This window comes from Oncorhynchus gorbuscha, linkage group LG19, assembly GCF_021184085.1.
Source record: "Oncorhynchus gorbuscha isolate QuinsamMale2020 ecotype Even-year linkage group LG19, OgorEven_v1.0, whole genome shotgun sequence".
Lineage (NCBI taxonomy): Eukaryota > Metazoa > Chordata > Actinopteri > Salmoniformes > Salmonidae > Oncorhynchus > Oncorhynchus gorbuscha.
The window spans coordinates 32,886,268-32,904,939 of record NC_060191.1 but is presented as its reverse complement, the minus strand read 5'-3'; the positions used below and the strand labels follow the sequence as shown (position 1 = coordinate 32,904,939).

At 41.6% G+C, this 18,672-nt stretch overlaps 1 pseudogene; it reads right to left on the bottom strand.

Moving 5' to 3' along the window:
- LOC124004729 overlaps positions 1 to 14,845 on the bottom strand; it is a 40,164-nt pseudogene extending 25,319 nt beyond the window's left edge.
- Between the last annotated feature and the right edge of the window lie 3,827 nt (positions 14,846 to 18,672).

Below are 18,672 nucleotides of genomic sequence, written 5' to 3'. Positions count from 1 at the left end.
TCATTCAAGGATTTCTTTATTTTCACTATTTTCCACATTGTAGAATGATAGTTAAGACATCAAAATAACAAAAATGGAATCATGTAGTAACCAAAAAAAGTATTAAATCAAACTATATTTTAGATTCTTCAAAATAACCACCCTTTGCTTTGATGACAGCTTTGCAAACTCTTGGATCTCTCTCAACCTGCTTCACCTGGAATGCTTTTCCAACAGTCTTGAAGGAGTGCCCACATTTTCTGAGCACTTGTGTTCTGCTTTTCCTTCACTTTCTGGTCCAAATCATCCCAAACAATCTCAATTGGGTTGAGGTCAGGTGATTGTGGAGGCCAGGTCATCTAATGCAGCACTCCCATCACTCTGCTTCTTGGCCAAATAGCCTTTACACTGCCTGGAGACGTGTTTGTCCTGTTGAAAAACAAAATGATAGTCCCACTAAGCGCAAACCAGATGGGATGGCGTATCACTGCAGAATGCTGTGGTAGCAATGCTGGTTAAGTGTGCCTTGAATTCTAAATAAATCACTAACAGTGTCACCAGCAAAGCACCCCCCCACACCACCTCCTCCATGCTTCACAGTGGGAACCACACGTGTAGATCATCTGTTTTGGACTCAGACCAAAAAGGACAGATTTCCACCAGTCTAATGCTCATTGCTCATATTTTCTTGGCCCAAGCAAGTATCTTATTATTATTAGTGTCCCTTAGTAGTGGTTTCTTTGCAGCAATTTGACATTGAAGGCCTGATTCACGTAGTCTCCTCTGAACAGTTGATGGTGAGATGTGTCCATTACCGGTCTAATGCTCATTGCTCGTATTTTCTTGGCCCAAACAAGTATCTCCTTATTATTGGTGTCCTTTAGTAGTGGTTTCTTTGCAGCAATTCGACCATGAAGGCCTGATTCACGTAGTCTCCTCTGAACAATTGATGGTGAGATGTGCCCATTACTTGAATCGGAGGTGCAGTTAACTCTGATTAACTTATCCTCTGCAGCAGAAGTAAATCTAGGTCTTCCCTTACAGTGGCGGTCCTCAGAGCCAGTTTCATCATAGTTTTTGCCACTCCACTTGAAGAAACCTTCAAATGCTAATGTTCCGAAAATGACTGACCTTCATGTCTTAAAGTAATGGATGGGACTGTCATTTCCCTTTGCTTATTTGAGCTGGTCTTGCCATAATATGGACTTGGTCTTTTACCAAATAGGGCTATCTTCTGTATACCACCCCTGCCTTGTCACAACACAACCAATTGGCACAAATGCATTAATTAAGGAGGAAAGAAATTCCACAAATGAAATGCATTCCATGAAGCTGGTTGAGAAAAATGCTACGTTGGTTACTACACGATTCCATGTGTTATTTCATAGTTCATTATTCTACAATGTAGAAAACAGTAAAAAATAAAAACCCTGGAATAATTAGGTGTGTCCAAACTGACTGCCATTTTATGTTCCAGCACTTTGGTTTCACTAATAAATATATTGAAATGGAACAAAATTAAATCGGTTTCTTTCTTAAGTCCTTAAATAAGATATATGGGCTATTTGGTCTAATACGGTATAAGTCAAATGTGACAGTCTGCCTATAACCTGCCTGAATAGGCCTATAACTCCATACCTATTCTTTTCAGAGTTGAGAAATTAATCAAATTGGAAATGAGCTATTAGAAGACTGGTTATTGTGATGCATGTCTGTTGAATTGGGAAAAATCCACCTGCACTCAGTCCCACCCCACATACTCAACCAATCAGGAGCTGAAACTGCATTGCGGCCGTGGAATACTTTTTACTAAACGGTACATGCTAAATAGTACGCAGTTTAAAAGCTGCAGTATGTAACATTTTGGGACGACCCAACCAAATTCACATAGAAATATGTGTAATAGATATGTCACTCATTGACAGCAAGTCTAAGAAGTGGTAGATCGGTCCCATTCATAAGTTTATTTTTTGTCTTACTTTCAATTTACAATATTTTTGGTTATTGATATATTTCATAGCGGTGGTACAATGATTCTCTACACCACATATGTCAGAGTCAAGGCCCGCGGGCCACATCCGGCCCGCGAGAAGGTTTTTTACGGCCCCTGGGATGATCTTGATTTATTATTAGAACCGGCCCGCAGACCGCAGCAAGCCGGCAGCCCGCAGATCTTTTACACGCACCAATACTACATTTCCCACAATGCAACGGTGACGCACCGAGCAGTAGGCTGCTTCATTTCAATATTTATTGGCACAGCAGTTGTCAGCATCACAGTAAAATTAACTTTCAGATACCCATCAAAAATGGCAAAACGGAAGGTGGACACTGAGAACCGGGGGTTTCAAACAAGGTGGGAGTCGGAGTATTTGTTCACGGAGGTAGCTGGAAAACCTGTGTGTCTTCTGTGTGGAGAAAGTGTGGCGGTACTGAAAGAGTATAATCTGAGACGACATTATGAAACGAAACACGCGGACAAAAACAAGAATATGGACATGGAACAAAGGCTACAAAAGGCAGAGGAATTAAAATGAGGCCTCAAATCTCGACAGGCTCTGTTCAAAAAAGCCAAATCACAAGGCCAGGCTGCTGTCAAGGCCAGTTTTATTTTGGCAGAAGAGATCGCTAAATCAGCCCGGCCATTTACGGAGGGGGATTTCATCAAAAACTGCATGATTAAAGTTTGTGACGAAGTTTGCCCAGAAAAAAGGCAACTCTTTTTAAATGTGAGTCTGAGCAGAAACACCATTGCCGAGAGAGTAGACCAGTTGTCCATCAATCTAAAAGAGCAGCTTGTGAAAAAGGGAAAAGATTTCATTGCATATTCCTTGGCTGTGGATGAGAGCACTGACATTTCTGACATTGCCCAGTTGTCAATTTTCATCCGCGGAGTGGACTCCAGCCTAAGCGTGACAGAGGAGTTTTTGGCTTTACGTCCTATGCATGGCACAACTACGGGGCATGATTTGTATGAAGAGGTGTCAAGATGTGTAAATGAGATGGAGCTGCCTTGGGAAAAACTCGTGGGTTTGACAACCGACGGAGCACCTGCGATGTGTGGACACAGGAGCGGACTGGTGGGGAAGATACGGGAAAAGATGCAAGAGGAAAACGCGACAGGTGAGCTGACAGCTTATCATTGTATCATACACCAGGAAGCGTTGTGCGGTAAAGCCTTAAATGGAGCATGTAATGAGCATCATCACGCGCACAGTTAACTTTATCAGAGCCAAAGGTTTGAATCACCGCCAGTTCAAGGCATTTCTGACGGAGTTAGAAACGGAGCATGGTGATTTGCCTTATCACACAGAGGTGCGATGGCTAAGCCAGGGAAAGGTGCTTCAAAGATGTTTCGAGCTTCGTGAGGAGATTTGTCTGTTCTTGGACAGCAAAGGGAAAGACACAACACAACTCCGAGACGAAATGTTTCTGTGTGAAATGGCTTTTCTGTGTGACATTACGAGTCATCTGAATGCAATGAACTTGCAGCTGCAGGGTCGGGATCGTGTCATCTCTGATATGTACAGTACAGTGAAGGCATTTAAAACCAAACTGACTCTGTGGGAGACGCAGATGCGGAAAGAAAATTTGAGCCACTTTCCCAGCTGCCAGACCATGAAAGAGAAGCTCTCTACCAGTGCGTTCCCGAGCGCACAGTTGGCTGATAAAATAGGTATGCTTGCCGCTGACTTTCGACGCCGATTTGCTGACTTTGAAGCACAAAAAGCAGGTTGGAACTGCTCGGTAACCCATTTGCTGTTGACGTGGAAAGCTCACCACCAAACCTCCAAATGGAGTTGATTGACCTCCAATGCAATGATGCACTGAGGGCAAAATATGCGGCAGTGGGTGCTGCGGAGTTCGCCCGTTTCCTCCCCGACACAATGCCCCAGCTGCGCATCCAGGCTGCTCAAACGTTGTCTATGTTTGGCAGCACATACCTGTGTGAACAACTGTTTTCTTTGATGAACTTGAACAAAACATCACACAGAAGTCGACTTACTGCTGAACACCACTCAATTCTGAGGATTTCCTCAGCTCAGAGCCTTACCCCGAACATTGATGAACTTGTGGAAAAGATGGGACACCACCAAGTATCACCCTCAACCTCAAACAAGTGAACATTACTGTGCAATCACATATTTAGAGTTTTTACTCAGTTCAAGTTTAAAAGTTAAAGTTTAATATTTGTTTTCACTGCATGTTACTTCTCCTTAAACAAAGTGTTGTTTTTGATTAATAGATTTTTGCACTTTATTTTATTGTATTTCAATCCAATTATATTTTAAAAATATTTCAGTTGAGTGGATGATAGAAAATTGCTATTATTGTTTTTTTCTTTGAAGTAAATTTAGCCCACTTTTGCTAAAATAGAAAATATAGGCTACTGATGGTGCCTTGAATACCGGTTTCTTTCATTTAATGTTCATGTTATGGGGATTTTTATATAAAGGAAATTTGTCTTTTGTGTCTGTTGAAAACTAAAGATTTCTGACAGAGCCATAAGAAAATATTGCTTTATTTATCTGATCATATTGGAATATATTTGTTAGGTTTTCAGTAGGTTCAATTAGGTTCACTAGACTATATGCGTCATTTAAAAATGTTTCAATGAACATTCGAACAGTCCGGCCCTCGGCTTGTAGCTAAATTTTTTATTTGGCCCTCCGTCCATTTGACTTTGACACCCCTGCTCTACACTATACTTGATTGTTACAAAACAAACTGAAATTAAGTGAACTATTAGAATTTTAGCAACCAGGAAATGGCAGAGTAATTTCTGCATAGTGCTTCTAAGTACAGTATGTAACATGGATATTTGGACACAGCCAGTGTAACAATCTATACTGTTCAGATAACTTTACACTCTCCCTCCCACATCCTCTCTCACTTACTCATGCTCTCACATACACCCACTCTTGCATATCTAGCCAACCTTTGTAGTTGCCTTGGGCCGTTATGCTTCTCTATTTTTACAAATGACATGCCATTTGTCTTACACGAAGCTAAAACGACTGTGTATGCTGATGATTACACTCTACCCATCAGCACCTACAGCTAGTAAGATTGCTGAGACGCTTAGCAAGGAGTCAGAAGGGGTAATTAACAAACTGGTCTTAAATACATCTAAAACCAAAAGCATTGTATTGGGTTCAAAGCATGCTCTTAGACCTAAACATCAACATGCATGATAGTCATTGAGGGTTGAGGAGAAATTAACAACTTAGTCTTTAAAGAAACATTTGAGTGTTAAAAATGCCTATCCACTTGTGTAATCCATTTGCATACACTTCAGACATGCATACCCCACCAGACACGCCACAATGGCTTTCTTCACAGTACCCAGACCAAAAACAGATTTAATGTGTCGCGCAGTTATGCATACAGCGCCTTTGGAAACTATTCAGATCCCTTGACTTTTTCCACATTTTGTTACGTTAGACTTATTCACAAAATGGATTAAATAAACACATTCCCCATAATAACAAGCAAAAAATTTAAACAGAAATACCTTGTTTACATAAGTATCCAGACCCTTTGCTATGAGACTCGAAATGGAGCTCAAGTGCATCATTTCCATTGATCATCCGTAAGATGTTCTTAGAACTTGATTGGAGTCCATCTGTGGTAAATTCAATTGATTGGCTATGATTTGGAAAAGCCACACAACTTTCGATATAAAGTCCCACAGTTGACAGTGCATGTCAGAACAAAAACAAGCCATAAGGTTGAAGGAATTGTCCATAGAGCTCAAAAACAGGATTGTGTCGAGGTACAGATCTGGGGTAAGTTACCAAAAACATTCTACAGCATTGAAGGTCCTCAAGAACACAGTGGCCTCCATCATTCTTAAAATGGAAGTTTGGAACCACCAAGACTCTTCCAAGAGCTGATCGCGCAGCCAAATTGCGCAATTAGGGGAGAAAGACCTTGGTCAGGGAGGTGACCACGAACCTGATGGTCACTCGGACAGAGCGCTAGAGTTCTTCTGTGGAGATGGGAGACCCTTCCAGAAGGACAACCATCAGGCCTTTATTGTAGAGTGGCCAGAATGGAGCCACTCCTCAGTAAAAGGCACATGACAGCCCTCTTGGAGTTTGCAAAAAGGCACCTAAAGATTCTCTGGTCTGATGAAGCCAAGATTAAACTTTTTGGCCAGAATGCCAAGCTTCAGGTCTGGAAGAAACCTGGCACCATCCCTACGGTAAAACAGTGGTGGCAGCATCATGCTGTGGGGATGTTTTTTTAGCGACATGGACTGGGACTGTAGTCGGGATCGAGGCAAAGATGAACGGGGAAAAGTACAGAGAGATCCTTGATGAAAACCAGCTACGAAGTGCTCAGGACCCAACAGTACAACAACCATAAGCACACAGACAAGACTATGCAGGAGTGGCATCGGGACACGTCTCCGAATGTCCTCGAGTGGCCCAGCCTGAGCCTGGACTTGAACCCAATCAAACATCTCTGGAGTAGAGGATTATGAATTTTCAACGCCGATACCGATTATTGGAGGACCATAAAAAGCCAATACTGATTAAATCGGCCGATTTTTTTTTATTTTTTATATATATATATATATATATATATATGACAATTACAACAATACTGAATGAACACTTGAATTTAATACATCAATAAAAATCAATTTAGCCTCAAATAAATAATGAAAAATGTTCAATTTGGTTTAAATAATGCAAAAACAAAGTGTTGGCTAACGTTTAAGTTCCTTGCTCAGAACATGAGAACATATGAAAGCTGATGGTTCCTTTTAACGACTCGTCAATATTCCAAGGTAAGAAGTTTAGGTTGTAGTTATTATAGGAATTATGGGACCATTTCGCTCTGTACCATTTGCATTTCATTAACCTTTGACTATTGGATGTTCTTATAGGCACTTTAGTATTGCCAGTAACAGTACAGCTTCAGTCCCTCTCCTCGCTCCTACCGGCTCGAACCAGGAACACAACGACAACAGCCACCCTCGAAGCAGCGTTACCCACCGCTCCACAAAAGCCGCAGCCCTTGCAGAGCAAGGGGAACAACCACTCCAAGTCTCAGAGCGAGTGACGTTTGAAACGCTATTAGCGCGCACTCCACTAACCATTTCAAAATCGGTTACACCAGCCTAATCTCGGGAGTTGATAGGCTTGAAGTCATCAACAGCTGCTGGCAAACGCACAAAAGTGCTGTTTGAATGAATGCTTACGAGCTTGCTGCTGTCTACCATCGCTTAGTCAGACTGCTCTATCAAATCAGACATAGTTTTAACATGATAACACAAGGTCATTAATATGGTAGAATCCAGAGACTATCATCTCGAAAACAAGACGTTTATTATTTCAGTGAAATACGGAACCGTTCCGTATTTTATCTAACGGGTGGCATCCATAAGCCTAAATATTCCTGTTACATTGCACAACCTTCAATGTTGTCATAATTACGTAAAATTCTGGCAAATTAGGTGGCCCAAACTGTTGCATATACACTGACTCTGCGTGCAATGAACGCAAGAGAAGTGACAATTTCACCTGGTTAATATTGCCTGCTAACCTGGATTTCTTTTAGCTAAATATGCAGGTTTAAAAATATATACTTCTGTGTATTGATTTTTAGAAAGTCATTGATGTTTATGGTTAGGTACACATTGGAGCAACGATACGCACCGCATTGATTATGTGCAACGCAGGACACGCTAGATAAACTATTAATATCAACCATGTGTAGTTAACTTGTGATTATGATTGATTGATTGTTTTTTTACAAGATAAGTTTAACGCTAGCTAGCAACTTACCTTGGCTTACTGCATTCGCGTAACAGGCAGTCTCCTTGTGGAGTGCAATGAGAGGCTGGTGGTTAGTGCGTTGGACTAGTTAACTGTAAGGTTTCAAGATTGAACCCCCCGAGTTGACATGGTAAAAATCTGTCATTCTGCCCCTGAACGAGGCAATTAACCCACCGTTCCTAGGCCGTCATTGAAAATAAGAATGTGTTCTTAACTGACTTGCCTAGTTAAATAAAGATGAAATAAAAGGTGTAAAAAATATTTTAAAACCGCCAAATCAGTGTCCAAAAATACATATTTCCGATTGATATGAGAACTTGAAGTCGGCCCTAATGAAATCGGCCGACCTCTACTCTGGAGAGACCTGAAAATAGCTGTGCAGCAATGCTCCCCATCCAACCTGACAGAGCTTGAGAGGATCTGCAGAGAAGAATGGGAGAAAATCCCCAAATACAGGTGTCAAGCTTGTTAGCGTCATACCCAAGACTCAAGGCTGTAATCGCTGCTTCAACAAAGTACTGAGTAAAGAGTCTGAATACTTGTGTTAAATAAGAAAAAAATGAAATTGTACATTTACATATTTGCAAATATGTATAATAACCTGTTTTTGCTTTGTCATTATGGGGTATTGTGTGTAGATTGATGGAAAACAATTGAATACATTTTAGATTAAGGCTGTAAAGTAACAAAATTGGAAAAAGTCAAGGGGTCTGAATACACTGTAGAGCCATGTTATCATGGAATGCTCTGCCACCAGAAGTTACTCAGGCAAAAAGCAAAGTTTAGCTTTAGAAAACATATTGTATCACAGCACTGCTCATATTTCTAAATATCAATTATTTAACCGTACTGTAAGAATATGACTATGTATTAGTGTATATAGTATTTTTGTTGTCTCTAGGTTTCTTTCCAAGTATAAAAAAACATTAAGTACACCCATTCTTTCCTTGACAGACTGACCAGGTGAAGCTATGATCCCTTATTGATGTCACTTGTTAAATCCACTTTAAATCAGTGTAGATGAAGGGGAGGTGACAGGTCTAGCGACATGGATTGTGTATGTGTCATTCAGAGGGTGAATGGGCAAGACAAAAGATTTAAGTGCATTTGAACGGGGTACGGTAGTAGGTGCCAGGCGTACCGTTTGTGTTAAGAACTGAAAGACTGCTAGGTTTTTCACGCTCAACGTTTTCTTTGTGTCAAGAATGGTCCACCACTCAAAGGACATCCAGCCAACTTGACACAACTGTGGGAAGCATTGGAGTCAAAATGGACCATCATACCTGTGAAAGGCTTTTGACACCTTGTAGAGTTCATGCCCCGATGAATTCAATTGGTTCTGAGAGAGTGGGGAGGGGAGGGGGTGCAACTCAATTATAGGAAGGACCTATCCTAATGATCCTCATACTCAGTGTATGAGGAATAGATTGCCATTTGAGACACAGGCAAGCTAGTTTGGGGGTTCGAATTCAAACTGTTGGGACAGAGCACATAAACATTCTCTCACTGATGACAGTGTGCAAGCCCGGCCTGCATCTTCGTGACCGATCCCGGACATTTTTCCTAAATTATTTGAGACATTCCCAGTTGATAGTCTTCCAAAGGAAGGACTGATACCCTATTATATTCCACCAGCGCCATGGAGTGGGAGAGTGAGGTTGTTCCCTGAAGTGAAACTCTAGGGAGGTTTCCCTTTTCATTCAAGGTAACGTTACACTTGTTTCCACATTAAGTAGTCTTAGTCTAGAGACTTAAAAATGAAATAAATAGTATTTGATGCCCTACTTGTTTTAATGTAATCATTACCTTATCAGTTTGGTCAAAGCTCTCATTAAAGCACTGTTACGATGGCTCTAGTTCTGTTGTTATCTTATCTGCTATGTCTGGGTAATTCTGAATGAGTAACTGATCATCTTGTGCCAGAACAGTGGAGTTCAATGTATAACAGTGGTCTTTTGAGATTATTCTACAAACTTTGGCAATTGCATCCACCTTTTTTGTGAAATGGCATTTTTGTGAATCAGCGGATACATTTCGGGGTCAAGTGCTAGCTTGAAGAATGGCTCCGGAGGGGGTGGCTGCTGTTTTACAGGCTCCTAACCAATTGTGCTATTTGTGTGTTTTTCACATTGTTCGTAACTTATTTTGTACATAATGTTGCTGCAACTGTCCCTTATGATATCAAAACAGAGATTACTCACCTCGAGTCTGACATGAAGGATATAATGTTGCTCCCGAACAAAGCCCAAATCCCTGTCATTCGCATGAAGAAAATAAGGAAATACAGGGAGCGTAGATCAGGGTGCCTTGAGAGAATTAGTTGGCAAGTGGGTTACCGGCCTCTACCATCCGTTATATTGGCCAACGTGCAATCACTGGACGAGCTCCATTTGAGACGATCCTACCAACGGGACATTAATAACGGTAATAACTTATGCTTCACAGAGTCGTGGCTGAACGATAATAAGGATAATATACAGTTGGTTGGGCTTTCCGTGCATCGGCAGAACAGCTACGTCCGGTAAGACGAGAAGGGGGGGGGGTCTATTTGTCAATAACAGCTGGTGCTAGATTGCCCAAATGAAATTAAAGGTAGTCTTGAGATATTGCTCGCCTGACGTAGAGTACTACATAAGCTGTAGACCACACTATCCATATTTTTCGTAGCCGTCTATTTACCACCACTGCCACTAAGACCGCACGCAACAAGTTCTCTCATTTCCACCAGCATGTCACATGTGCAACATGCAAAGCTCTCACTCGCCCTCGATTCGGCAAATCTGACCATAATTCTATCCTCCTGATTCCTACTTACAAGCAAAAACTAAAACAGGAAGTAGTGACATGGACGCTACGCTACAGGACTGTTTTGCTAGCACGGACTGGAATATGTTCTGGGATTCATCCAATGGCATTGAGGAGTATACCACCTCAGTCACCAGCTTCATCAATAAGGGCATCGACGATGACGTCCCCACAGTGACCGTACGTACATATCCCAACCAGAAGCCATGGATTACAGGCAACAGCCACACTGAGTTAAAGGCTAGAGCTGCCGCTTTCAAGGAGCAAGGCACTATTCTGGAAGCTTATAAGAAATCTTGCTATTCCCTCAGTCAAACCACCAAAATGGCAAAGCGTCACAGGACTAAGATTGAATCCTACTACACCGGCTCTGATGCTTGTCAGATGTAGCAGGGTTTGCAAACTATTACAGACTACAAAGGGAGACCAAGTCGCGAGCTGCCCAGTGACGCTAGCAATCCAGACAGGCTAAATGCCTTTTATACTCGCGTCGAGGCAAGTAAAACTGAAGCATACATGAGAACACCAGGTGTTCCGGACAACTGTGTGATCACGCTCTCCATAGCTGACCGTTAAAACAGGTCAACATTCACAAGGCCGCGGGCCAGACAGATTACCAGGACGTGTACTCAGAGCATGCGCGGACCAACTGGCAAGTGTCTTCACTGACATTTTCAATCTCTCCCTGCCCGAGTCTGTAATATCTACATGTTTCAAGCAGACCACTATAGTCCCTGTGCCCAGAAAAGTGAAGGTAAACTGCCTAAATGACTACCGACCCGTAGCACTCACGTCAGTAGCCATGAAGTGCTTTGAAAGTCTGGTCGTGGCTCACAACACAATCATCCAGGAAACCCTAGACCCACTCCAATTCACATACCGCCCCAACAGATTAGCAGGTTAAATAATCTCAATCCCACTCCACACAAAGACTGCCCTTTCACACCTGGACAAAAGGGACACCCATGTGAGAATGCTGTTCATTGAATGCTGCGCTGTAGTCAACACCATAGTACCCACAAAGCTCATCACTAAGCTAAGGACCCTGGGACTAATCACCCTCTGCAACTGGATCCTAGACTTCCTGACGTGCCACCCCCAGATGGTAAGGGTAGGCAACAACACATCTGCCACTCTGATCCTCAACACAGGGGCCCCCCAGGAATGTGTGCTTAGTCCCCTGTTCACCAATGACGGTGTGGCTAAGCACGACTCCAAAACCATCATCAAGTTAACTGATGACAACGGTGGTTGTCATTCCCCCTCAGGGGACTGACAATATTTGGCATGGGTCCCCAGATCCTCAAAAAGTTCTACAGCTGCACCATCGAGAGCATCCTGACCAGTTGCATCACCACCGGGTATGGCAACTGCTCAGCCTCTGACCATAAGGCCTTACAGAGGGTAGTGCGTATGGCCCAGTACATCACTGGGGCCAAGCTTGCTGCCATCCTGGACCTATATACACTAGGCAGTGTCAGAGGAAGGACCAAAAAAAAAAAAATTGGTCACAGACTCCAGTCACCCAAGTCATAGATTGTTCTCTCTGGTACCGCACGGCAAGCGGTACCGGAGTGCCAAGTCTAGGTTCAAAAGGCTCCTTAACAGCTTCCACCCCCAAGCCATAAGACTGCTGAACAATTAAATCAAATGGCCACCCGGACTATTTGCATTGACACCCTCCCCCTTTGTTTTTACACTGCTGCTACTCTGTGTTTATCTATGCATAGTCACTATACCCCTACAAATTACTTCAACTAACCTGTAACCCACACATTGACTCGGTAGTGGTACACCCCGTATATAGCTGCATTATTGTTATTTTGTGTTATTTTTTTCAGTGGTTTTTATTTTAGTTTATTTAGTAAATATTTTAACTATTTGCTTAAAACTGCATTGTTGGTTAAGGGCTTGTAAGTAAGGTCTACACCAGTTGTATTCAATTTGATCATGGGTAAATTCATCCCCAGTATACACATTCCCGCTGTTTTTATGTAAATGGAGAATAAGAATAATCCATTCCCGCAGAATGAGGTGTGGTTTGTTAGGTAGCCATATCATTTCACCACAGGTACATGTTAGTGTAAATGTTCAGTTCATCCCCTCTCTTCTTATCATGGAATGACTCATTCCGATTCTCATAGTTGTACTGATCCCATAGATTACAGTACTCCTGTTCCCACAACCCATGCCAACTCATGTGGATTTTGGCACAAGGATATGACTGATAATAACAGCAGCTGCACACCTAGCTGGCTGATCCCGTAAACACATTCTAAACAGCAACAGAGTCATTCATATATCTACTCTGTCCGTTTACTGCTACCCATTGTTTGATATCCCCTGTTTAAGAGTTTTCCTTTCCTCAAGCGGCTCTGAGCAGTAAATTCTGCATGGCAGCTTGAAGCCAGTTGATCCATCTTGTCATAAATCTTTGAGATAGTGTTAGATGAGAACCACATGTAAATGGAATGGAAAGGCAGGCCTCAGAGTGGAACTGATTAAACAGAGGAAAAAGAGCCCTGTGCCTGTAGCTAATTTCGCTAAACTGGGTGTGCTGTGAACCAGGCTTCACCACAATGGTGTGATGTGCTCAGAGATGTGTCATCACCGATTTGGCGACGTGCCGGCCTCTTTTCATCAAAACGAGCTATTTGGTTTGTGACCCATACCCAGATCAAAAAGGTCAGACATGCCCACTTAATCCTAGAAAATCTCCCCCTTCACTTCTTGCCAGGCTGTCAGTTTCTGTGGGACTGCAACAATCACAGACGCATGCCTTTGGTCTGTGTCTGAGAGTATAGTGCACAGGACCAGAGGCACTCGGGGAACAGGCTGCATGTTGTTTGCTGGTTCACTATACACACACTGAACCAGTGGTTCTCAACCTCTGGTACCAGCACCAGTCCATATAGTTAGCCAACACTGGTTTAGGCATAGTCAGTTATTTTGTTTAATGTTGCCACGTCATTTAATTTAACTGGTCCTGTAAGAAAGAAGGACCATAGCTTCCCAGTCCCTGGTACAACAAAGGTTGTGACCAACTGGAGTAGATGGATGCCCTTGCTCTCAGACTAGGCCCATCTATGTTGATGGGACAGAGCAGGCTCAGAGTAAAGGCATGAGTTGTATTGCAGAAGAGTATGAATAGCATTCCTAAACCAATCATTGCAGGTGAGCGCCTAATTCAATAGTCAGTTTTTGTGCCACCTAACATTATCCACTCATGCATGCAGAGAAATTTACCAGCATAGGGAGAGGAGGGCCCATGGCCAGGGAGTCAACTCATCAGTACTGAAATGACACAGGCTAGACTAACACTGTTAGTCTATGCTATGGTACACGGTTTTCTAAATTGGTTGCATGGAGATATAAGGCTGCATTCTGCATTGCCCCTGATCAGCCTGGAAACATATGTGGCCATTGGGTAATAACCCAACCCTACACAAAACAGTAAAGGCATAGGGGAAAAACACATTTGAATCCACTCACCTGTTTGAAGTCAGCGACAAATGTTATGAGAGTTCCATCTCCCTGTTTGAACTCAAGTGTGATGGAGTCTTTTTTCACTGTCTGCTTCTAGAACTTCCTCTGTGATTTGTCCATCAGCTAAACGAACTCGAACCTTCAACTCTGAACAAAGTCCAAACGTTGTTAAAAATATTAGTGCCCAGAGAAATGCATGTATCCGAGCTGAAACCGGTAGAACACAACTCCCAAACATTCCAGAAGACGCAGAACTGAACTTGACAGAGGAAAAAAAATACTCAAATCCAGGTGAAATCCAACGGTTTCTATTTCTATTCAATATCACTAGCTAATTATTTAGTTGCAATTCCGTTTCAGATAGCCCTTTTGCTATTTATTTTTTGTAAAAAAATAATGATGAAATCCCAAGCAATTGTTCCGTCTTCCATACCTTTAAACTAGAATTCATGACGTGAGTGATGTATTTTGTACGAACATTAACGCGACTCCAACGCATAGGTAAACCCACCTCGATTAAAACCCTCAATCTCGGTTTTTCATTTCACAGCTACTTTGTAACCATTACAAAACTTTTACCCAGCGCGACTTGCATGCATATCAGAATCATACGCGATGTAGTACCACCACACACACTCTCTCTTGATCGTAACACAGCACGTTACTTCGTATTCTGCATTCTGTTTTTATCCCCGTATTTTTTTCTTCTCTTTTTCTCATTCAGTCCCGTCACTTCCTTCGGTCATCCAAACTACTGCAGAGTAGGCTACTTGCATGGCCTCGAAACTTTCAGCGACGGCGCTGTAAATTCAACGAGCGTTGTAAAAACTCTTAAAGGCACACCACCCTCGAAATGTAGCACAAGGGGCATGTATGGATTTGGTTGTGATCCAACAGGAAAATCCAAGTTTGCACAATAGATTTGGGCCACAGGATATGGGCAACTGAATATTTATAATATCATATTTTGTTATTATGAAGCAGTGTTGCCACTACTGCACAAGGTGATAGGCCTACTGCAGTTGTTATAATAGTTTGTGTGAATATGATTATGGATTCCAATTCACCTAATCAAATAGTCCCTCTTCTTTTCTGAATTGAGATATGGAGTTGTATAAAAGTTGTGGCTAAAAACATCTTATGATTTAAAACAACAGAGGCATTGTTTTTATTTGCGCTTATAAGCTCTGTAACCCAATGACATACATTATTTATGAGACCATTGAATCATAGCTTGTGAGCTTCAGATAATTACTAGTTGTGTCAAGCCACGTGGTTTTCACTGATTTCCTTGTTGGAAAAAGTCACTCCTCTTACCTACTCACTCTTGATATTATACTTTTATGATGTCCTTAAGGGGGAAATTTGACAATACAGAGGTGTGTGAAGGAAGTGCCACACACAGAGAGCAACATCTGGAGATCTGTGGCTCAATCAAAGTGTCACATTAAATGGTAGATTACCTCTGAAGGCAGTGATGTTCCACAGCCAGACCTCATCATCAGATCTCATATTTCCAGGTGATGCACTATCTACTGGGTGGCCCCCAGGTTGGTGACCCCATGGAGAAGCACTTACTCACTGCTGCAACCAAGTGGTCGTGCACTCCATTGAAGGGGAAAACAAATAGCCAGGGCTCTAAACCTGAACAAACAGTGTCAGCTGGGTAAGCACATTGGGCCGCACTCATGATGAATTGGAGGAGCCAAGGAGGTCATGCAAACAGATCTTTTGTGGTGTGTGCAATCCTCAAACATGTATGGGTTTGAGAGGGGCGGCAGCGTAGCCTAGTGGACTAGCGTTGGACTAGTAACCGAAAGGTTGCAAGATCGAATCCCTGAGCTGACAAGGTGCAGATCTGTCGTTCTGCCCCTGAACAAGGCAGTTAACCCACTGAAAATAAGAATTTGTTCTTAACTGACTTGCCTAGTTAAATAAAGGTAAATAAAATAAATAGTGCAGTCTTGTTGAACATGCTGATTTGTCATAAAATCGTATTGCCTTGAAATTAATATCTATATGTGTTTAGCATGGGATAATCACATTTGGCGACTATGGTTAAAGGTGCACTAAGCAGAAATCACTCTGCCATTTCCTGGTTGCAAAAATTCGAATAGTTTGCCTAATTTCAGTTTATGTGACAAAACAAGCATAGAGAATGTAGAGAATCATTTTACCATCTAAACCACTCTGAAATATATTTTCAATAACCAAAAATATTGTATTTTAAGCTGTTTGAAGCTGGTGTATAAAACTGAAAGTAAAAGATGCAAAAACAAAACTTAAGAACAGGAAGCATAGAAATATCACACATTAGAACACATTAGACTTGCTTTTAGTGATAATACAGATCTATAATTTATATGTTTATGTGCATTTGGTCAGGTCTCCAAAAAGTTACATATTGCAGCTTCAATGTTCTTACTTGCTTAAGAGTGTAACACCTGTGACTCCGCAGATACAGCAAAATGACACTCATTCCAAGTCACCTCAGACAAAAGTTTTGGAACAAAATCTTGACCTAAGTGTTGATAATACCAATATAGCCCATTATGAATCAATGTACAAATCTATAGGCCTACAACTGTAAGTCAGAGTAAAAACGTATTATGGCTGTAGGGGCAGTATTGAGTAGCTTGGATGAATAAGGTGCCCAGAGTAAACGGCCTGCTCCTCAGTCCCAGTAGTACATTTGGATAGAACACACTCTGAAGTTTCTAAAACAGTTTGAATGATGTCTGTGCGTATAACAGAACTCATATGGCAGGCAAAAACCGGAGAAAAAATCCAAACAGGAAGTGGGAAATCTGAGGTTTGTAGTTTTTGAAAACAGCCCTATCGATTACACAGTGGTTATGTTGCACTTCCTAGGGCTTCCACTAGATGTCAACCATCGTTAGAAACTTGAATGAGGCTTCTACTGTGATGTGGGGCCGGATGAGAGCTCTTTGAGTCAGTGGTCTGGCAGAGAGCCAGGTCCTGGTCATGCGCATTTCACATGGCTTTTCTACAGACAATGAAATTCTCCGGTTGGAACATTATTGAAGAATCATGATAAAAACATCCTAAAGATAAATTCTATACTTATTTTGAAATGTTTCTACGACCTGTAATATAACTTTTTGAACTTTTCGTCTGACGTTCGGCTGGACCTGCACGAGCGTTTGGATTTGTGTACTAAACGCCCTAACAAAAGTAGCTTTGGACATAAATAATGGACATTATCGAACAATTCAAACATTTATTGTGGAACTAGGATTCCTGGGAGTGCATTCTGATCATCAAAGGTAAGGGAATATTTATAACGTTATTTCTGATTTCTGTTGACTCCAACATGGCGGATACATTTTTTTTCTGAGCGCCGTTCTCAGATTATTGCATGGTTTGCTTTTTCTGTAAAGTTTTTTTGAAATCTGACACAGCGGTTGCATTAAGGAGAGGTATATCTACAATTCCATGTGTAACACTTGTATTTTCATCAACATTTGAGTATTTCTGTCAAATTGATGTGGCTATGCAAAATCACTGGATGTTTTTGGAACCAATGTAAACTCAGATTTTTTTATTTAAATATGAACTTTATCAAACAAAACATACATGTATTGTGTAACATGAAGTCCTATGAGTGTCATCTGATTAAAATCATCAAAGGTTAGTGTAACGGGTTTCTTCCTGGGAAGGAGAGGAGGACCAAAATGCAGCGTGGTTATTTATAAACATCTTTAATGAAAGATGAAAATGTGAACACAAAACCGTGGAAAAACCAAAACAGTCCTAACTGGTGCAAAACACAGAGACAGGAACAATCACCCACAAGATACCTAAAGAATATGGCTGCCTAAATATGGTTCCCAATCAGAGACAACGATAAACACCTGCCTCTGATTGAGAACCACTCCAGGCAACCATAGACTTACCTAGAGCACTCAACTGAACACAACCCCATAGACTACAAAACCCCTAGACAAAACAAGACACATAAATCACCCATGTCACACCCTGGCCTAACCAACATAATAAAGAAAACACAGAATACTAAGGCCAGGGCGTGACAGTTAGTGATTCATTTTATCTCTATTTGTGCTTTTTGTGACTCCTATCTTTGGCTGAAAAAATGGCTTTTCTGTGGCTTGGTGGTGACCTAACATAATAGTTTGTGGTGCTTTCTCTGTAAAGCCTATTTGAAATCGGACACTGTGGTGGGATTTACAACAAGATTACCTTTAAAACGGTATAAAATACATGTATGTTTGAGGTATTTTAATTATGAGATTTATGTTGTTTTGAATTTGGCGCCCTGCACTTTCACTGGCTGTAGTCATATCGATCCCGTTAACGGGATTGCAGGCCTAAGAAGTTTTTTAACAAAGGTCATGCCAGAATTATAACCCCTCACTTTCCCTGAAAGAAGTTTGTGAGATACAACTTTATACTGTATTTTCAGCATCAGACTTTGTTTGTTTGCTTGTTCCCATTTACTTAATCATTTCCGTACTGTATTGTATATCCAAACATCTCAGTCCAAAGAGCACAGCTCGTATAGGACTGTTCGACTTGCCAGTGCACAGTGCAACTTAAATGTTAGTCACGACCAAGTACAAAAGGTGTTCAT